The sequence below is a fragment of the Rutidosis leptorrhynchoides genome, chromosome 5, assembly GCF_046630445.1.
Source record: "Rutidosis leptorrhynchoides isolate AG116_Rl617_1_P2 chromosome 5, CSIRO_AGI_Rlap_v1, whole genome shotgun sequence".
Lineage (NCBI taxonomy): Eukaryota > Viridiplantae > Streptophyta > Magnoliopsida > Asterales > Asteraceae > Rutidosis > Rutidosis leptorrhynchoides.
Genome location: NC_092337.1, coordinates 459331797 through 459342896, shown reverse-complemented (window position 1 = coordinate 459342896; position 11100 = coordinate 459331797). Strand labels below are relative to the sequence as shown.

The following is an 11100-nucleotide window of genomic DNA, read 5'->3' as shown; positions in this document are numbered from 1 at the left end:
AAGTACATATATTTAAGATATTTTCTTTAAAAAGTATTTTTATTTGGATTTTTAAAATATAAATTTATTATCTATCTTTTAGATTGTAAAAAAAAAAAAACGAGTTTTGAACCTGCTGAATTTGAACCTGCAAAATTCTGAACCTGCACGCGCATGTGATCGCATGAGCTGCACACGTTGAGTCCATGCGCTCGCATGGAATGAGCTGATAGGTCTGAACGTGCATACTCCACGACTGCGGAGATTTACAGATAGGACCCTACGCGATTGCGTAGCCACTCTGACAGGTCAAACCACAAGCATTTAATTACGTTTAGGGTTTTTAATTTATAATTATTATTAATTAGGGTTTAGTTATAATATTAATTAGTTATTCTAGTTTTAATTTATAATTAGTAATATTAAGTGTTATTATTATTATTATTAATTATATGTATTAATACTTTTATAAACTAATAATATAAAAATAATATTTTTATATAAATTTTTATTTTTTATCATTTTAGTTTATATCTTTTTATAATTTTTATCTTTTAATTGTTTAATTCGTAATTTGTATATTTTTCGTTCGTAATTAGTTTTAAACTTAGTGTTTTCCGTAGTTATTTTATATTTCTAGATTTTTAAACTTTGCTGTAAAATTTCTTATGAGCTTTTTCTTTAGATTAAGATTTAGGCGCTTTAGAAATTTACGACACCATTTTTCGCGTTAGTATTTAATAGATTTTAGTGCCTTTTTAAGTTATTGCCGTTTTAGATTTAGAACTCCTTTAAGCTTTAATACCTTTAGACGTAAGTTTTAATATTGAGTTTTTAGACTTTTAAGTTTCGACGCTTTACTTTCTTATTATTATTTTTCGACTTTTTATTTTTCAACGTTTTTCGACGCACGCTTTTTCTTTCTCATTTCTACGCTCTAGTTTTTAGGACATAGAATTTTCGTTATTTTATTTATATTTCGACGAAAAATTATAAAAAGCGATTAAATTGATAGACATCAAAAATTTTCTAGTTCGTAGTAGTAGTTGGATTTGTTAGTGGTGAGTTGTGGGCTTTCGATTTAAAGGGTCTTGGCTACCTGCTGCATCTATTGACTATTCAAAACGTGGGTAAAATCAGAAAAGTCTATTAATTTGATAACTTTAATAATTTTTATATTTATAACTAATAGGATATTCAGTGAATGCACCGAGCAAAAATGTTTACCACCTTTCATACGTTCACCTCCTATAACCCGATCAAGACATCTAGCCAATATTATCGCCGTTGATTTTTCTTTAGAATCATCATCTAGTCGAACAAGTACTCCAATTCAAATTTCCGATAATCCATTTTTTGTACCCGACTTCACAATTGAGAACCCGGAGGATATTCAAGGACAATTCAGAGATCCTGAACCACTAATCATTCCTCCTGAGCCACAAACTGTTAAATCAGAATCTTCTAGTGATTCGGATTCAACAATTTCAAACATGGAAGTAACTGAACCTCTAAGTATGGAAGACCGAATGAGAGCCACACATACAGGCCAAGGTCACGCCATTATTAAGCCAGATGTTAATGCGCCAGATTATGAAATCAAAGGATAAATCCTACACATGGTAACTAATCAATGCCAATATAGTGGTACGCCAAAAGAAGATCCAAACGAACATCTTCGAACCTTTAATAGGATCTTTACTCTATTTAAAATCAGAAAAATTGAGGATGAACAGATCTATCTCATGTTGTTTCCCTGGACTTTAAAGGGAGAAGCCAAAGATTGGTTAGAATTGTTACCAGAAGGGGCGATCGATACATGGGATGTTTTAGTTGAAAATTTTCTCAAAAGATTCTTTTCGGCATCCAAAGCCGTGAGACTTCAAGGAGAAATTGTTACGTTCGTGCAAAAGCCAAATGAAATGTTATATGAGGCGTGGACAAGATTCGGAAGGATGTTGAGAGGATGTCCTCAACATAGTTTAGACACTTATCAAATAGTATAAATATTCTACCAAGGTGTCGACGTTGCTACACGAAAAGACATCGACACAGCAGCTGGTGGTTCCATTATGAAGAAAACCGCAACCGAAGCTCACTAGATAATTGATAACACAGCCTCCTACTCGCATGAGTGGCACCAGGAAAAAGATATTTTTCGTTCATCTAAAGTGGCTAGAGCCGATTCTAGCCATGACTTTGATTCCGTTTCCTCAAAAATAGATGCTTTCAAGAGACGAATGGAAGAGATGACTAAAGATATTCACGCAATATGAATTAGTTGTGAGCAATGCGGTGGACCACACTTAACGAAAGATTGTCACATTGAACAAACCATGGAACAACGAGAGAATGTTTCCTACATGAACCAAAGGCCGAGAAATAATTATCAACCGCCAAGGCCAAACTTCAATCGAAATCAGAACATTCTTTACAATCCAAATGGACCCAACAATAACTCGTATAACCAACAAGGTCCGAATAACCAACCAACTCAAAACAACACTTTCAATCAACAAAGACTTGGCTTGTATAAACCACCACAACAAACCGAAGAGAAAAAGCCAAATCTGGAAGAAATGATGGCAAAGCTAATGGAATCTCAAACACAATTTATTACATCTCAAACCCAAACAAATGAGAGGTTTGATCAGTCATTAAGAACTCAACAAGCTTCCATTTTGTATCTAGGAAAACACGTAGGTACTCTTGCCAGCTTGATGAGTGAGAGGGAACAAGGAAAGCTACCGAGTGATACATAAGTAAATCCTCGGAATGAGAATGTTAACATGGTGTCAACAAATTCTGAAAAACCAGCATCAGAAGATGGGAAGATTTTAGATGTGAGTAACAATGAAGAAGTTACAATATCACCACCACCCGAGTATGTAAAGCCAGTGGTGGCACCATACAGACCACCCATCCCGTTTCCAAGAAAAGGAGTTAAGTATGAGCAAGTGATAGGTAATAAAGTTTGTGATACCTTTGGAAAGAAGAAGAAGAATAAGAAAGTGCAAAATAAACCCGGTGAAGACAGTTCCACCAAAACTTCCACCAAGGTTGGGTGATCCGGGTGAATTTATTGTTCCTTGTTTACTTAGTGATTGTGTCATGTATGATGCACTAGCAGATTTAGGTGCAAGTGTGAGTGTTATGCCTCTTTCATTATATAAGAGATTAGGAGTAGGTGAGTTAAGTCTAATGGAAATGAGTGTTCGACTCCTTGATAAAACTATTAAGCACCCAGTTGGAATTGCTGACAACCTACCCGTTCAAGTGGGTAATTTAACCTTTCTAGTCGAATTTATTGTCATTGACATAGAAGAGGGTAGAATGACACTTAGTAATGGTGAAAAATCGATCACCTTTATGATTCGAAAGTCTAAATCTCCACCAACCAAAACCGTTGAACCAATAAAAACCATTGGTAAGAATCATATTGTTTTACCAATTCCAATGGTAGTGCTTAACAATAATAAAATGCCTAAGTGTGGGGAAGATGAAGTAACACCTAATGATGACCTGATAACAAAGAACCCCATTGTTGATACAATATTAAATGACTCAGTTATTATCAGTTCAATGAAGAAACTTATTAAACAGATTCGCGATGATAGAACCAAGGGGAACTTTAAGTTATGTAACCGGTTAGTATCCAATCTATCGCCTAAAGAAAAGGCGAAACAAGTTGAATTTGTGGATATTACACAGGAATCCGACCAATGGCGTAAAGCAAAAGTCACAGATATGCAAGTAGAGGATTGTCCAAAAGAAATTACGATGAAGTTAATCACATTTTCGACACCACAGCTACCTAAGTGTGGGAAGATTCAAATGTTCTAAAAAGAAAACGATATCTAGAGTTAGTTGTTCTGTTCTCGTGTAGTTCCGAGAATGGAATCCGATTGTTCTTTTCCACTAGCAGACACTAAAGAACTAGTTTTCTCCCTCTATTTTGAATTTTTCGTTTTGTAGGTTTTGTATAAAATTAATACGCTTTTTAAATTTATGTTTTGTGTGAATTTAAAAAATTTTGCTTTATTTCACTAAGTTTTAAAAAAATTATTTCTAAAAATTCGTCGTGAGTTGAAGACTAGATCATAGAATCGAAATTGCTTTACCCAAAGACGGGGCGAAAAATTTTGTTATCATTATTTTTAATATTATTGATCTAAAGTATGCCAAAAAAATTAAAAAATCCGAAAATTTTTGCTTTTAAAACAATCGCTTTAAAACGAAAATTTTTAAATTTTGTCGAGGGATGGACTAGGTAAAGTACCAAAACTACGTCTACCTAAAGTAAAAGGAAACAAAATTTTAAAAAATTATTCATTTAAATTGTTTTAATAAATAAAGGTTTAGTCTATCTTATGTACAAAACAGGGTAAAACAACGCACTTTCAAAGACTGGCATTAAGTTCAGCAAAAGCTACTAATTTTGACGATAAGACACAAAACATATGTGAAATTACAACAAAATGAATGAACGATGAGGCGTGCCATCTATCATTCGACGAGCTTAGTAATTACAAAATGGTTATTGTAGGTGCTTTTGTTTTCGACAAAATTAACAGTTTTACCCGATTTACTGTAATATATTCGAAAGAAAATGGATCTACACGATGAATCAATTCCATCATTAAAAGAAAGAAAAGTCTTCCGAAAAAGACACGCGCTTCTTGATTTAGGTCAGGAAGTTGTCGTCCAGACTAGCTGTAGGTTGACGAAAAATCTAGAAAAGTCATCTCTAAAATCAACAGGAAATCCACGGACCTCAGCATCAAACAGGGTCCCCAAGTGGTCAGACTTATCCTAACCATGAGAGGATCTATCTCGTAAAATGTGGAGGGTGCCGTGCAAATTAGCTTGATAAGACTAATGAATAAGACCCCCAGAAATGATAATCTCATGAAAGATTAAAAATTAGCATTTAAGCCTGATATTACTCAATCCTTGAGATTGACCTTAAAGATTGAGAATTACAAACTCATGGAATTCGATGATATCTAAACTCGAGATTGAACGAGAAAATATTTTGATCAAATTAAAACCGATTTGTTTTCTGAAAACCTATTTTCAATGCGTTCATTAGCATTGAACGTAAAATCCTAAGAATTCACCATAATTCATTAGGTCACCTGAACCAAATCGGGTGTCAACAGTAAGAACGGTGGTTGCATAGCATGGTCGAAGACAGGACCTTGTACCAGATCGAAAAATTACAGGGTGATCTTTACTATTTCTCCAACAAAGGATAGTAATTGCATCCGACACATTGTGGACCATGAACATCTGCATGTCATTAGACATTGCCTTAATGGTTGCTTGTTCATCGCTTTCCTTTACAACCGGATGGTAGTTTACAGAAAGGTAATATACGGAGCAATTATACTGGACATGTGCTTTCCTAATACAAGGTTAGCAAGTGGGTGACACAAAACCGCAAGTTTTGAGCTAAAATTTTAAAATATGAAACCCACACAACCCACAAAAATATTTTGCAAACACCGGTGAAGGGTTATTCCGGAAAACTTATCTAGAGTAAAACCTAGATTGAATTTTCACAAGATCAAATGTTTTCATAAAGATCCAATTTCCTTAAAGGATCTAAATTTTCATAATCATGTGGGACTGTAAACCACATCGTTACTATCATTGTTTATACCGCCGTATCAAAATCACTGATGTATAAAGTGTGAGAATAAAAAGGTGATTCGAGTGAAGTGTGATTTTATATCAAGTTTTGTATTGCTTGAGGACAAGCAACGTTCAAGTGTGGAGATATTTGATAGTGCTCCAAATGAACATATATTTAGTATCAATATCCTTCCAATATGTAAAGTTTTTAGTTGCAATTGTTCTATTTCCAAGTGATATTCGTTTAAATAAATAAGTGTGAAGACTGAAGACGCAAATGAAGATTTGAAGACGCAAATGATCAAAATGCTCAAATGTACAAGATACAATCTAAGTGGTTCAACTTATTGATGAATAACGTCTAAAAATGACAAGAGTACAAGTCACGGAACGCAAAGTACAAGATATCTAAGCGTACGAAAGGACGTTCGAAAATCCGAAACCGATACATGAACCAACTATCAACGTGCGACTCAACGGAGCTAAAAGTACAAGTAAACTATGCACAAGAATATAATATAATATATAAATAATTATATAAATTATATATATATATATATATATATATATATATATATATATATATATATATATATATATATATATATATATATGTATTATATTTATATATTAATATGTCGACAAGCTAGAAGCCAAATCAAGTGTGAGCTGGAATCCGAACCTTCGCAATCGCGAAGCTCCCAGGCCTAAAACCTTTGCAATCGCGGAGTAGCCAAAATCAGAAATTGCCTATAAAAGGCACGAGCTTCTGCCGAATCCAACACGACAATATATCATTCTTGTAGTGATCCGAACTTTTCCATATTTATATATATTAAATGAAATTTTTATTTACATGATTAAGTGTTTCTAACATGTTAAGCAATCAAACTTGTTAAGACTTGATTAATTGAAATAGGTTTCATATAGAAAATTGACCACCCAAGTTGACCGGTGATTCACGAACGTTAAAACTTGTAAAAACTTTATGATGACATATATATGATTATATATATAGTTAACATAATATTATGATAAGTAAGTATCTCAATAGGTATTTTAACAATGAGTTATATAGATAAAATTGAGTTTATTGAATTAAGAAACTCGAAACGATATATATAACGATTATCATTATAACAACGTCTTACTAAATACATATGAATCATATTAAGATATTTTTACACTATGTTTAATCATGATAAATGATAAGTAAACATGTCATTAAGTATATTAACAATGAACTACATATGTAAAAACAAGACTACTAACTTAATGATTTCGAAACGAGACATATATGTAACGATTATCGTTGTAACAACATTTAACTGTATATATCATACTAAGATATATTAATATATCATAATATCATGATAATGTAATAATTTAAAATCTCTTTAGATATAATAAACAATGGGTTAACAACATTTAACAAGATCGTTAACCTAATGGTTTCAAAACAACATTTACATGTAACGACTAACGATGACTTAACGACTCAGTTAAAATTTATATACATGTAGTGTTTTAATATGTATTCATACACTTTTGAAAGACTTCAAGACACTTATCAAAATACTTCTACTTAACAAAAATGCTTACAATTACATCCTTGTTCAGTTTCATCAACAATTCTACTCGTATGCACCCATATTCGTACTCGTACAATACACAGCTTTTAGATGTATGTACTATTGGTATATACACTTGATATTGCTCAATTCATGCATATTCTTAGTCGCAATATCAGTCTCAAATGTTATGATTTTATGTGTATTCGAGTAGTTTTTCGGTTTGTAATTGGTTAAAATGTTTAAAGCGTCGAATGAAGTGTTATTATGGTTTTCAATGATATAAAGATCAAAATGAAGATTTCTAATGAGCAACAAAAGACTATAACATCGCGCATCAAGACTACAAGTTAAAATGATTGAAATCACGAAATCTGCGCGCCTGCACGAAAAAAATCATAACTAATTCATACGGACTCGAAAAAAGGCGAATCAGGTGTCCAGACTTCCGTAACTTCAAAATCTACAACTTTCATGAAGATTCCTTACACGAAACGTGTAGATTACCATCCAGATTTAGATTCCAAGTTCACGTGGGACAGCAGGCTGCAGAATTAAAGTAATTTCTGTCCAGAAAAAGATTGCAACTTTTCACGTGGGCCGGCTGTTTTTAATTCCTTTATACTTGAGTAGGTAGCACACCAGTACTAATTTATCAATACTTTCATAGAGGAGCAGTTGAATGTTTTAAAAAAATTCTTGGGGATCCACTCTTCTAATGATATAATACGGAGTACTAGTATACATAGAAAAAGAGACACATACACAAGTATGCAAAAGGGATAGAGAGTAGATACATCATCACAAAATTATTTTTATTTCTCTCAAGTATTCGTACCATTTTATTTTTCTTACTCCGTATTAATTTCAGTTCTAAGTTTCAAAATTTAGGATAATTTCAATATTAAGGGTGTATTGTTCGTGATTAAGGGTATTATTGTGCGAGTGCAAGGGTGTTGTCATTTTCCATGTCTACCGTTTGCAGTTAATAAATTGAAGCTTTGTTTGTAAGTTGTTCTATTTAATTTTTCGCTATTATCTTTATTATTGTTATTGTTATTATTATTAGTTGTAGCATTTTTATTACTATCATTTTGTTAGAATTATTATTATTGTTATTATTGCCATGTTTACTATATTATGTTTGTATTTTTACTCCCGTACCATTATTATGATTAGTTAGTAAATTCCCATAGTGTTCGCTTAGATGTAGAGCCCTAGTGAAATGGATTGTTATCATTTGTAAAAATTAAAATGTAACTTAAGTATTTTTAACATTGAGCCTAATTAAAAGAACCATTATTATGTACTTGGATAAATTAACCCCTGTCACTTAATTTATTAGATAAAAATAATGAAAGTTATTTTTATTTATACAAATTAAGCTTCAACATTAAAAGTGATTTAGACGAACTCATGAATAATTTACTAACACTAAATTAGAAATAAAGTTCGGTGGTTTGGGTAATATCATTAGGTATATAATAGTGAAATTGTAAAAAGGGAAACCGTTATGATTTGGGTTTTGGCGAAAGTCAAAACTGGGTTGGGTCTCAATTTAAATACTTGGGGACTAGTAAATATCTGAATAAGATCAAATGAAAATTAGCCTTAATTTAGCTAGTTGAAACTTCAATTATTCGAAAGAAAAATATAAGTTTTATACTAAACATTTTAATAGAGCTTAAATTCAAAACAATCCATGGATCTAGAGGTGACACATTTAAGTAAACACTCCCATTTATATATTACGATTTATTATTATTATTATTATTTATTTACGTATTATTAGACTGATAAAATCAAAACAAAAAAATATAACCAATTTACCAGTACTGTTTTGTCACATTACTTATACCATACGCGGATCGTGTAGAAAATCACACGAAACGCGTAGCTTCAAAAACATACGTGAAACGCGTATATAATTACGTGAAACGCGTAAGTACAAGTACCAGTACTGTTTCGATTTTTATTTAAATTTAATTTTTAATTAATTACTTTAATACTAATATTAATTTATAATTAATTGTTGTTAGATTCTTGAATACGCTTCTCCCTGTGGAACGAACTTGACTTACCAGTATCTATTGCTGCACGATCGGAACCAGTTGCCCGTAGTGTGATAATATTTATTAAGCTAGTTTAGTTGTAAAATTTAAAGGTCGGTTTTATCACATCAACACTCCAATGATCAGCTCTTAGCAGCCCATGTGAGTCACCTAACATATGTGAGAACCATCATTTTGCAACTAGCATGAAATATCTCATAAAATTACAAAAATATTAGTAATCATTCATGACTTATTTACATGTAAACAAAATTACACATCCTTTATATCTAATCCATATACCAACAACCAAAAACACCTACAAACACTTTCATTCTTCAATTTTCTTCATCTAATTGATCTCTCACAAGTTCTATCTTCAAGTTCTAAGTGTTCTTCATAAATTCTTTAAGTTCTAGTTTCATAAAATCAAGAATACTTCCAAGTTTGCTAACTTACTTCCAATCTTGTAAAGTGATCATCCAACCTCAAGAAATATTTCTTATTTACAGTAAGATATCTTTCTAATACAAGGTAATACTCATATTCAAACTTTTATTCAATTTCTATAACTATAACAATCTTATTTCGAGTGGAAATCTTACTTGAACTTGTTTTCGTGTCATGATTCTGCTTCAAGAACTTTCAAGCCATCCAAGGATCCTTTAAAGCTAGATCTATTTTTCTCATTTCCAGTAGGTTTATCCACAAAACCTAAGGTAGTAATGATGTTCATAACATCATTCGATTCATATATATAAAACTACCTTATTCGAAGGTTTAAACTTGAAATCACTAGAACATAGTTTAGTTAATTCTAAACTTGTTCACAAACAAACGTTAATCCTTCTAAATTGACTTTTAAAATCAACTAAACACATATTCTATATCTATATGATATGCTAACTTAATGATTTAAAAACTGGAAACACGAAAAACACCGCAAAACCGGACATACGCCGTCGTGGTAACACCACGGGCTGTTTTGGGTTTGATAATTAAAAACTATGATAAACTTTGATTTAAAAGTTGTTCATCTGGGAAAATAATTTTTCTTATGAACATGAAACTATATCCAAAAATCATGGTTAAACTCAAAGTGGAAGTATGTTTTTCAAAATGGTCATCAAGACGTCGTTCTTTCAATTGAAATGACTACCTCTTACAAAAATGACTTGTAACTTATATTTCCGACTATAAACCTATACTTTTTTCTATTTAGATTCATAAAATAGAGTTCAATATGAAACCATATCAATTTAATAAACTCAAAACGGATTTAATATGAAGAAGTTATGGGTAAAACAAGATTGGATATTTTTTTGATTGTTGTAGCTACGGGAATTATTGTAATAATTCTATACAAATCATATCCTAGCTAACTTATATTGTATTATACATATATTCTAATATATTATGTAATCTTGGGATACCATAAATACGTATGCAAATGTTTTGACATATCATATCGACTCATGTATATATATTATTTGGAACAACCATAGACACTCTATATGCAGTAATGTTTGAGTTAGCTATACAGGGTTGAGGTTGATTCCAAAAATATATATACTTTGAGTTGTGATCTAGCCTGAGACGTGTATACACTGGGTCGTGGGTTGATTCAAGATAATATATATCAATTTATTTCTGTACATCTAACTATGGACAACTAGTTGTAGGTTACTAACGAGGACATCTGACTTAATAAACTTAAAACATCAAAATGTATTAAATGTTGTAAATATATTTTGAACATACTTTGATATATATATATGTATATATTTGTTATAGGTTCGTGAATCGACCAGTGGCCAAGTCTTACTCCCGACGAAGTAAAAATCTGTGAAAGTGAGTTATAG

The 11100-nt window shown here is 31.7% G+C and overlaps 1 non-coding gene across 1 annotated transcript; it reads right to left on the bottom strand.

Moving 5' to 3' along the window:
- Window positions 1-1856: 1856 nt before the first annotated feature.
- LOC139851155 (small nucleolar RNA R71) lies at window positions 1857-1963 on the bottom strand. Its single transcript, XR_011760514.1, has one exon. It is a non-coding gene; the product is annotated as a small nucleolar RNA R71 (small nucleolar RNA).
- Between the last annotated feature and the right edge of the window lie 9137 nt (window positions 1964-11100).